Here is an 11,658-nt window from a genome sequence, read left to right as displayed (position 1 = left end):
CAATAATTTCAAAATGTAAATATATAAAATACTAGTATATAACTAAAGAAATGATGCTGTAATAAGCAAAGAAACAAAATAAAACAGGTCAACATGGAAGTAGGTGTTTCTTTGAAGAAAACTGCCAGTGATATATTGATCATAGGGTGTTTGCTTTTCATTAAAATTAGGTATTTCCCACGATTGCTTTAGTTCATCAAATTATTTATACATCGCAAGTTTATTATGTTATTCTAGTAATATGGTTTCCGCTATACACTATATGATGTATCCTGCACTCCAAACTTCATTTACTGGACGTACTTTGCATATTTGTTCAAAAAAACACAACATTATTCATGGCAACAAAAACAATGAACAGTTATTAATTAATATTTTAAATAATAAAGATGAAAACATTATAAATGATGTGGCGAAACACATCTATAACTGTTAATGAACGGGGAAAATTCAATTAAAAGTGAAATGGTTAAACCAGCTGCTCCAGCCTGAAAAAATACAAACTAAATTTTTTTCTATGTTCAATAATTAGAGCGTCTTGTTGTTTTTTTCTCCCTGTATTGTTAGTGTCCGGAATGTAGTACTTCAAATATGGGGTATGATAACAATAACAGTTCTATTCTGCATATTTTTTATTGTTTATTTTGGTGGGGGTCCTGGTATGTCTTTCTTTTTTCAATTTTTAATTGATTATTGAGGCAAAATCTGGTACATTTACGAAGTTTTACATTTTATAACAAAAGGTCAATGCCATAGATTGCTGCTGTTTTGTTTTTTTTAATTATATATATGTTTATTTTTACCATTCCGGTAAAATAACTCTGAGTCTCGATTGGTCATATATAAAGGTTCTTAAAGGGCGGTAGTCGTCGCGCCGCGTCCTGTTCGATATGGGACTCATAGCGACGTACACAACGCGTGTAAAATACATTGTTTATTTACATGAAATTCGAACACGCGCTGCGCGACGACCACCGCGCTTTAACAAGAGAATCAGAATTCGCATTCTGCTTTTAATTTCCCGTAACCCGTTCATATGTTTACAGATTGTATCTAACATATTTGCAAAGTGGGAATGAAACTTTACGGATAAACAATTAGAAACTCCAGGGGAGATATCAGAATTTGGAACAAATGCACAGTAACACTACTCATGTAGGGGGTCAGTAGGAACAAAATTTGCACGCTCAAATCTTGGGCTCAAATCTTCAGACCACATACATAAGGATGAACGTCTGCAGCTGCTTCAAATATTCGTGGAATTTTTTTTCTCTGTCAAACAAAACGTGACTATATCGCTATAAATTCTTATAGGCCAAAGCAACTAAATTGTGTGTTTCACGTCTCCAATGGGCGAATAAAGCGCGCGCGAAGGGACGAATCGTTAATTTGCGACGGATGGAGATGTGTTTGATTTGTTCATTATTGCATATTACTGTTTTGATTCTCGATAATCGTTGCTTGTTTGCAAGTTCTGCTCTTTCCAATTTAAAATGCTTGAACGAGGATGCGGACATTACGTGTGACCAGTGACAGACGCATTCTGCAGATGGAGTCATCTGGTTATCCACTTTTCAATTTTGTCTGGGATAACTTCTAATAGTTTACCCATTGACCTTAAAAATACGTTTATGTATTTTTAAAGCGGGAGAGTCGTCACCTGCACATGGGTCAGATGGCCATTGTTTACAAACAAGCGTCTACCCATGAGCCTTTGTGTTTTTAGCGCGTGTTGTTATTGTCGCTTGGGACACAATTCTCGCGCGTGCGCAGGTGACCCGCTTTAAGTTCCATGGTTTACCTCCACTGCTGAATGTTATTTTTTTTTTCAACAACAAAAATGGATGACAGTTATACGAGCTATGCCAAGCGGCACTAATTTATTCAATAACACACATCGCCCCGAGGAGATGAAGTAGAAAAATGCAAAAGGAAAAAAAAACACGAAACAGGGACATCAAGACAAGCGCATGCGCATACACATACAACTTCAAATGAAAGAAAAAAGATAGACTTCGTTTAATTTCCAAACCACGATTGGTAAATGTTTTAAAGGGCGGTAGTCGGCGCGCCACGCATGCGCGAGACATATGGGTCTCGTATAAACAAAGATGGCGACTTTGACTGTTGCGCAGATCAACGAGTACAAACTGAGACGTAACCAAGCTTTAATGGGCTATTTTTTAAAAATGATTGGAAGGCATCGAAGGAGTCACCGGCGGTAATTAAGTGTAAGTCGTGCCTAGGTCAAATCTCAAACTTGTAATTTCCATTAGAAGAGCGCATTGGATTGTGGGAAAATCAGTGTTTATCAACACAAATGTCGCACACGCGCGGCGCGACGACTACCGCCCTGAAAGCAAACAAGCAGCTTCTTGCTGGAAATTAATTGCCGCTGGTGATTTGCTACTTTGCGAGTTGGCAATTCTGAATAGTTATATTCTAAGATCCTCGTATTTATTGCATTTGATAAACAAATGAGTTTCATCTTCTACCTGGGTTTGATAAACTTATCAGACATGTGTATTGGTTGTCTGAGGCTCAGTTAAAGCGGGGAGTCGTCACTTGCGCACGCGTCAGATGGCTATAGCGTGTCATTGGTTACATTTACAAACACACGTGTGTTGTTATCGTCGCTTGGGACTCAATTGCCGCGCGTGCGCAGGTGACGACCCTCCCGCTTTAAGTTATTGTTGGCATCTAAAAGGTGTATCACAACACACACCAATTATGGCCATGTACAGTGAGTTAGCCAGATACCACCTAGATGTATTAATTATCAAAAATAAATATTACAGTCGGGCCATGAACTTTAATAATGTGTTACTCAAGGAAGCTTTTGTTGTTAAAGGGCGGCAGTCGTCGCGCCACGTCCTGTTCGATATGGGACTCATAGCGACGTATACAACGCGTGTAAAATACATTGTTTATTTACATGAACTTCGAACACGCGCTGCGCCACGACCACCGCGCTTTAACCGAAATGTGGAAAGTAAATAACATCGTTATTAAACAATATTCAACAAAATCATCATTCAGTTAACACCCGTGATAAATTAAACTCGGCACAAATGAAATAAATTGATTTGGGCATCAAGGATTTATTTCTAACAAGATGGAAAGGTGAGGTTAATAATGACAACCGCATCAAAGCAAATGAGAAAAACAAACTGAGAACATATCGGGTAATCAAATTTGGCTTGAGCCATATTTAGTCGAAGTATGCTTACCAAATTACGTCTTAGTGACCATAGTCTCAAAATTGAAATGGGTCGTCCTAAAAAATCTCCTTAAACGGCATGGTTAAAGGTCTTATTGAGGATGAAATGAACTTTCTGCTGGAATGCAACAAATATAATGAGTTGCGTACCAAACTGTTCAATAAAGCTAAGGACATGATCCCAGCATTTGAAAATAAACCTGCAGAGCAAAAAATCATGGAATTTTTACAGAATGAAAACATTATTATACCAGTAGCACAGTTTATAAGTCAGGTGGCAGGATCTTACTTGACATTTTGATGCCGACTGTCAGAAATATTAAATGTTACTGTTATGACAGATTTTATCTTTTTTTTCATAATTTTAGTAATCTTATATTATTTAGTATTTTAGTAATCTTATATTATTTAGTATGTTAGTGATTTTGTATTATTTAGTAATTTAGTGATTTTGTATTATTTAGTAATTTAGTGATTGTATTTTGTTAACATATTGTTTTTATATTTTTTGCTTGTACTTTGTGACCCCTGGGGGGGGGGGGGTTGTGTAAGAGTAAATAAATAAATAAATAAATAAATAAATAAATAAATAAATAAATAAATAAATAAATAAATAAATAAATAAATAAATAAATAAATAAATAAATAAATATTACACATGTCACAAATTTTGCCATTGAAGGGCATTCTATTGTGGCGCCAAATTTTTAGAGTGTGTTCACTCAGCCAGAATTTGGAAAGGTAACCCCGTAATTTTAGGAAAAAGGTTCTTCACGTAACACGTCCATGACGCAATACATCTGTTCAATGTTGTGCAGATTGCACGCTTAACACGTCAGTCGTTGCACCACATAGAGTTAGTATGAGACCCATGATACGATATACGCGTGAACAATACAACATTTATTCACTTGTTTATTTTAAACGCTTGCCGCGTGACTACTGTGACAGTCGAGGAAATATGAACCAGCTGTACGTCTGTGATTAACTCAAAACAAACACATTTCGATTCTCGCGTGACTAGTTTTACATACTGATCACGCGAGACGCCTGTTTCGCCTTCAGCTCGGAAAACTCGCATTTTCGTAAAACTTATTCAGAACACGGTTTAGAAGAAATAATGATGGTGTACAACTTCATATTAATATTTGTTTTCGAATGATAATCTCTCGCGTGAATGTGCGAGAAATGGTGACCAATGAACAGCGTCATTTTCCAGTGACGTCACAAACAGATTAACTCCAAGGACAAAGCAAACGTTTGCAGTGACTACAAACACAGTCCCTCTAGAGGGACTGTGCTACAAATGATAAAATATGACAGGTGATTTTCCGTACAATTACGAGATCTCGCAAGATGCATGAAAGACGCGCGTCGAACGTCTGCCGCAAAAATCGAACGATTTGATTTTGAACTAGAATTTCTTTATTTCGTAGCTTACATTGACCGGCCGATCTTCGACAGAGGAATATTGCTTTCGAATACCCTTACTTAATCGAAATTGCCTATCATCAAATGTGGACAGCACATTATTAAGCATGGAAATGTCCCCGAAATACTTTCGCGTTTGTCGAATCCCACGCGATGTTTGACGCCACTACGACGCTATGACCTTTGTTTGTCCTGTTTTTACGTTCGATTTCACGCATAACGCGTGATTCTCGCAGTGAACGGAAAATGGTCTATTGCAGACTTATATATTCGTGCCTGAAACATTTACCTTACTGGAATAGTTTTGATTAACAAACTACAGGTATTGAATATTCTGGTAGTATAAAACAGATTTAAACAAAACAAAACAAAATAGAGAAATTTAAAGTGTTGTTTTAAAAACAAACTTGCCATAGTTACTTGTATGCATGGAAATGTATTAATGAGGCCCGTGACCATGCATTACACTATTTAATTATTCATTGACCTTTTCACCGCCATTGTAAATTCTGTCACCTTCCACGGATATCACAGAATCCGCCGACGCTTTCCGTGGCAGATGTTGATCAAATATTTATAAAAATCTGAAACATGTTCTAGGGGTTGTTCCAAATTTTACTTTTAAATGTGAGAAAGACAGTTTAGCGGTGGTGCTCTTAACATGCTAATCACGCAGACAACTAGATAAAAAGGCCCCGAAGTATGCATTATTTATTAAGTTATTCATTATTAACGCACTGTTAAATTCACAGTCTCAGATTCGTCTTGTGTGTTGTCTCTCGATTTCAATCAAAGGAATATTGATATTTACTAAAAACACGCCGCGTTCAAGAAATCGACACAAAACACGCGCTTATTTATAATACATTCCACTTATTCTATATTATCATGCTCGATTTGCAGTATGATTATTTCTCTATTGGTAAGCCACTTTACAGAGCCTGTGGTGTAGTGTTTTTTGCGGGTATTCATGATAAAGTTGTAAAATTCGGAGAAGCGCGTAACTGGAAAAGTTACTGGAAAATAGTCAGTGATTGTTGTTACTGTATTGACACAGTTGTAATCCAACAGATATTAGTTACTAGTACTCTCTGTTTCGTACTTTCGTGCGACGGTTGTCACGTGAACGTCGCATGGGTCTAGGGAAATTGATTGTGTTTTTCATTTAGCCTTGAGATGTATGAGTTATTCAATATATGATTGCTTTTTGGCACTTGAATTTTGGGTTTTCCGATATTTTTTAAATAATTTTTCCACCATTACACGTTTTTTTATTATATTTTTTGTTCTGAATTTTGTTTTGCATTCTCACTGATATTTTTTCCTGTCTATAATTCTGGTGCAATATTTGTTTTACAGTTTTATTTCCCGATATAATATTTGTCAACTGCGGACCAACATATCATAATTTCCTTTTAGTTATACGTCTTGACCACAAACTATGAGAATAAATTGTTGATAATCGACTATCAGTATGCGTATCTTACGTGACGTTTTGTTACCATGGCAACCCATTGCCAACGCGTAACCACGTGCGATCTATAAATCTCGCAAATAACGGTCTACGGCATCAGCTGTTGATATAGTGTGCGTTTGTTGTACCAACTTATCAAACAAGTTCAATAGAGTCTTAAAAAAGGGTCACTGCTCTAATTTGTTCCATATATCCCCCCCCCAGGAATGTGTTTGTTCAGAGCAATAAGCCTTTTCAAATTCCGTCCTCCATTTTGAATAAATTAACTCCTGCTGACGTCATAAGGTTGCTAAGTATGAACATTTTATTCACTAGAATACCCCGAAAGCTTCGTACGAATAGAGGCTAACTAGCTGTCAATATTGTAGTACTTGTCATATTTTACTTCCAGTGCGCCTGTCATCTATTTTCCCCGGGGCTTCCTGAAACATTTTAAGGCGTACATTCAATTCAAAAGTACGTATTAATTGTTCAATGCGCATGCGTAGTTGTGCAGCTCATTTTTCCGGAAGCGTATACAGTTTCGTATTTTTCAATTGTATAACCACTCGTTCCTGAGATCGTTTGCGTAGTTTTTCACAAATTAAATGCATTTTTGGCTGTTTTTTTTACAATTCACGTACAGAATAAGATGATAAAGCGGGGGTGTCGTCACCTGCGCATGCGTCAGATGGCCATAGCGTGTCATTGCTTACAAACAAAACTCTACCCATGAGCCTTTGCGTTTTTAGCGTGCGTTGTTATCGTCGCTTGGGATTCGATTCCCGCGTGTGCGCAGGTGACGACCCTTCCGCTCTGCTAAATTATGTGTTCACATCTCCCGCTCCACTCTGTGTGAGCTATAGTAATGAACATTTCGTAAAATTGGTAAGGTAACCCGAATACCAATATTACAAAAGTGCCGACAACCCGCATATAAGCAACAAATTGACTACTAATTAGAGTACGCGTATTCACAGGGGCGATCTGATTGGTCGAAACTAGTGACAGCCATAACGAAAATTAGTTTAGTCACGGCCACGAACGAACAGCCGCATCTGTTGCCAACATAACGTAATGTCGCATGGATAAAATGTATGTCTACTAGCGACACAACAACCCATTCCCTTCATGTTTTATAAATTATTCACAACATCTAAAATTTTAACTGAAACGAGAAGTTTCTATTGGCCGAGGGAATAACTTTGGAACATTTTCAAAAGACGACATTACGCACTGTACTCGTTGATTGGCTACCTTGATTCTACTTCTACCATTAAAATATAAATATGAATGAAATAAACGAATGGGTTGGTGTTATCGATAGTATTCCACATTTAAATTAGTTCAGAACAAAACAAACACAAATCACTTTTTATAAAATTTCAGAAATGTCAAGTACTCATTAAAAATCGCTACAAATCGATCTCATCAACTCCCGCGAGTCGACCGACACGCGCAATGTATTACGGGTAACTGAGATAATCTAACAATGGACGTACTTGTTAGACCTAAGGAATTTGTAACAATGGTCGCAATAAACAGCAACACACATTTCGTGAACATTGTACTCTGCTAAGCAACAGCGGGTAGAATAATTCAGCAAGCATTAAAGTTTTTCAGACAATAAACTACACAGAACCATGGAAGGTAAAAGGGTACCTTCCATGACAGAACGTAGTTGGGTTGAAGTGTCGTTACCGTCTGCTCGCGTTAACCTAATTTGTGCCGTACATTGGAAACAGTTTCGCTGAAGCTGGTCATCAATGGTCATCCCTACAAACAGAAATGTGATCGTTTTAGGAAAAGCTGTATTTGCCCTCAGTTGAAGCGGGAGGGTCGTCACCTGCGCACGCACGGGAATTGAGTCCCAAGCGACGATAACACGCGCTAAAAACGCAAAGGCTCATGGGTAGATGTTTGTTTGTAAACAACGACACGTTATGGCCATTTGACGCATGCGCAGGTGACGACACCCCGCTTTAATCAATCAGCGTTCCTGAAACAACTTGAATCAATTACACATATTAACCAATAGATTGCGCCGTCTTTTTAACCGACAAAACACAGACTTGACGTTCGTTTTCCTTTGGAAACACGTCACACTACTTTACGTCCTGTTCTTTTTGCCATGGAAACGCACCAGAGCCCGTTTATTCAGTGTGAATTCTGCCAAGCTATAATGGCTGGCGAAGATGATTAGGGGTTGACCATTTGATATCCTGGGGGAGGTGGGCAGGAAGATTTTGTGAAAAAAAATTCTATGACAATGGTTGAAAAAAAATTCTACACTATATGCTGAAAAAAAAATCCACATCAGATAGGGGAAAAATTAAGCTTCATTTCAATCTTCCTGGCCCACCTAGATATCAAATGGTCCGCCCCTTAGTACCACGCTGTCGCCCGGGGCTATATAGTACCACGTTCCATGTGTTTTATTTTCAGTAAGATTTCGTAATCATAACGAACGCAGGCGTTTTGAGAGACGACTTAATTTGTACAACAGCTGTGGTTCAAATTATTTGAATTATGGTCAACATAATTTACATAAACAACATGTGACAATAGTCTCTCTCTTATCAAATATCTAATCGTGTTTTCTCTTAGGACGAATTGCCCGTCACGGACAAATAAAATACCCAGGATGGCATAGATGTCACTGTTGATTACGAGTCGGATCCATGACCCCTTGAAGGTCACACATCCTGGTACTTTCCGGGGTTATTGTTCGCCAATAACGGCAATCATTCTTATATTCATTCCTTTTTTTCCCAGGTTTGTTTCAACTTTAATTAAAACCGATCGCATTAATTGTTTGGCGGGTTCCCATTCATTTTAAAAGTACCAGGGTATGTGATACTTGGAGGTCATGCGCAAGGCATATTTCTGATTGTACAGAGTACTATGTCTACTCTTTTCCAGGCCAGAGGTTCTGATTTGCATATCGCTTTCTCTCATCGAATTGAATATACAAGACTGTTAGTTTTTTTTTTGATTTTCTTTTATTCCCGGGAGCGAACATTTAAGCATTTTTACTGCATGGCAACCACAACCGGCGACTCTGTCGAAACCATTCAAAACATTGTATTTCGGGCTAGTTGTTGAAACCGGAGAGCTGTCATGAGGCCAGACTACCCCTACATATGTAACACATTTAAATTTCGTTGTTCAGGATTACTTCAATGTTGAGTTTGTGCCATCTTCTCGACTTTGCCGTTTTCAGCGGCTCTTCGACCGGCATCTCACAACAGTTCGTGCAGAGACCACAAGAATACATTGTACAGTGGCACGCATCTTAGCAACATGGCACGTTTTGCCCCCGAGAATAAAACCACAAAGCCGTCTTTTCTTTCGTTCTATGGCATTGGATTTGCAATTAATGACGAACGTTCTGGTTGCTATGAAGGTTATGTTTTTTTTTTTTTTAAATGAAATAGAGACTAAAAGGATGTGGTAATTGTGGGGACCTTATTCAGAAAATGGCGTACTAGTATGCACGACCATGAAGCGAGGAAGGCGACATAGAATACAAACTTTCACTCCGGGAGCCGGCCAAATTCCGAGAGCACGATAAAGTGCCTATTGAAGACAAGTACGATAATTGTGTGTTTCGTGTTCGAGAGTAAGATTAAGGTCTACCATGCGACACAAAACACCTAACCTGATTGGACAATAGTTCGAGCGACTGTATTATGGATAGTAATTGAATGAGACAGAGGGACTGTAAATGAGAGTACAATGGCGAGTTTTAACACCTTCGAGTGAGACGAATTGGTTTGAGCGAGACCACTTGGGTCTTGTAAGATGAATCAGGTGTGGGTAGAGATTAACAGGGTTGAGTGAGATGGCTTGTGTTTAAAAGAATGAATCTGTTCACATAAGGTAACAAATTGGAGTACTGTAAACAACTTTATTTTCGCTGGAATTAATTTCCGCTGAAAAGAATTTTTGAGTGTTTCGTATGGTTTATTTTCACTGATATTTGGCAATTTTAACGTAAAATATAGGAAAAAGGGTATATTTGCTGGAATTTTATTATCACTGAATCATTCCTTCAGCAAAAATTAATTCCAAACAAAAATAAAGTATTCTACGGAGCAATTTTGAAAAATAACACCAAGACTCACAGGATTGAAACAAGTTTATTTTCTGAACACGGCCTCAATACATTTTTCCTTTTTAAAAGTATCCCGAATTTAACAGACTACTATTTGTGACTATTTAAAGTAGTCACAAAATCCCCCAAAATTTAAATCTTTATTTTTAGGAATCAAAACTAAGACACATTATAATGAATATCATTACAACATGTATTGTTTTAATGTAAATTAACCTTTGAACAGCTTTCAATAAAAGTGTGGCAATGACGCAATTAAGAACCAATCAAAACGCAAGCTGTGATGGAAAACTGCATTCGATTGAATAATATCCATCAGCATAATGTTAGCCCTCTTGTAATTGGACATACAACTGAAGGACAAGATGGGAATGATAATGGTGGGACTCCCATGATGCACCACAATTGTACGGGGTTTCTCAATTTGAATATAATGGAGTGGCTATTTGTTATGCGAATATTTCATGCAGGTTTTCACCCCAAATGCTTTGACACATGTCGTTTAAGTTGTGTTATTTTTAGCAGACCCCCAAAACCCACCTAGTTATCAAATCTGGAACCCCTGTTCTCAACCTCCAGTTGTCAACATCACACAAATCATTGCTACACAAGCCCACGTACTTAACCTGTGGAGCACTATAATTTTTTTCTCTCAAAATTTTGCCTTGATTTTTACACATTCTTCTTATAATGAACAGTCGGCTAAATTTTTTTTTTAAGTTATAAAGGCACAACATTTGTGAATGAAAACAGTTTACTTCGGAACTCAAATGTTAATTTTAGGTACACGACCTGATAAGGTCACAGATCCTTGCACACTCTCGGGGCCAATTCACAATGCAAGCATTTCTTCAAATCTAATCAATTCCATGGCTGGAATATTTTGGAACAAATAAATTTGACTGTTCTTTATGCAACATTGCCACTTCTTTGAACGGCACTTAAGGAACCCCATGCTTTATATCTAGATTAATAAAAACGCTTTACCACACGACAAAATCCTGCAAATCCTAAGCACAATAAAGCTAGTCTTTGATAGAGCTTATTTGATTGGTTCAGGAGACTGAGCACTTGCTTGACTACCAAATCACAAACTGAGTTACATCTCACCCAAGTTAACACTACAAGAGAAATACCTTGATTGGTTCATCCCGAGAAGACTGTCCAATCTGCAGATTTCATTGAGTACAGTAGAATCCATCAGCGAATCGGCTTGAAAGGAAATTGTGGAGATTTTGATCTTAAAGGCCCTGCAAAAGATCCCTGGGATGCTAATTTCCATTCAGTAGATTAAGTGGATGGTAATGGGGAACTACTAAATTTTGCGAAACAGTAAACCACGTTTGCTACTAAGAATTTGATCAATTACTAAATCGTGTTCAGGAAAATTTTGTTATTTGAAAGTTGAACTGCTGCCAAATTATCACCAACTTCCCA

The sequence above is a fragment of the Saccoglossus kowalevskii genome, chromosome 20 (genome assembly GCF_978046115.1).
Source record: "Saccoglossus kowalevskii chromosome 20, keSacKowa6.1, whole genome shotgun sequence".
Taxonomy (NCBI): domain Eukaryota; kingdom Metazoa; phylum Hemichordata; class Enteropneusta; family Harrimaniidae; genus Saccoglossus; species Saccoglossus kowalevskii.
This window is presented reverse-complemented; position numbering follows the sequence as displayed.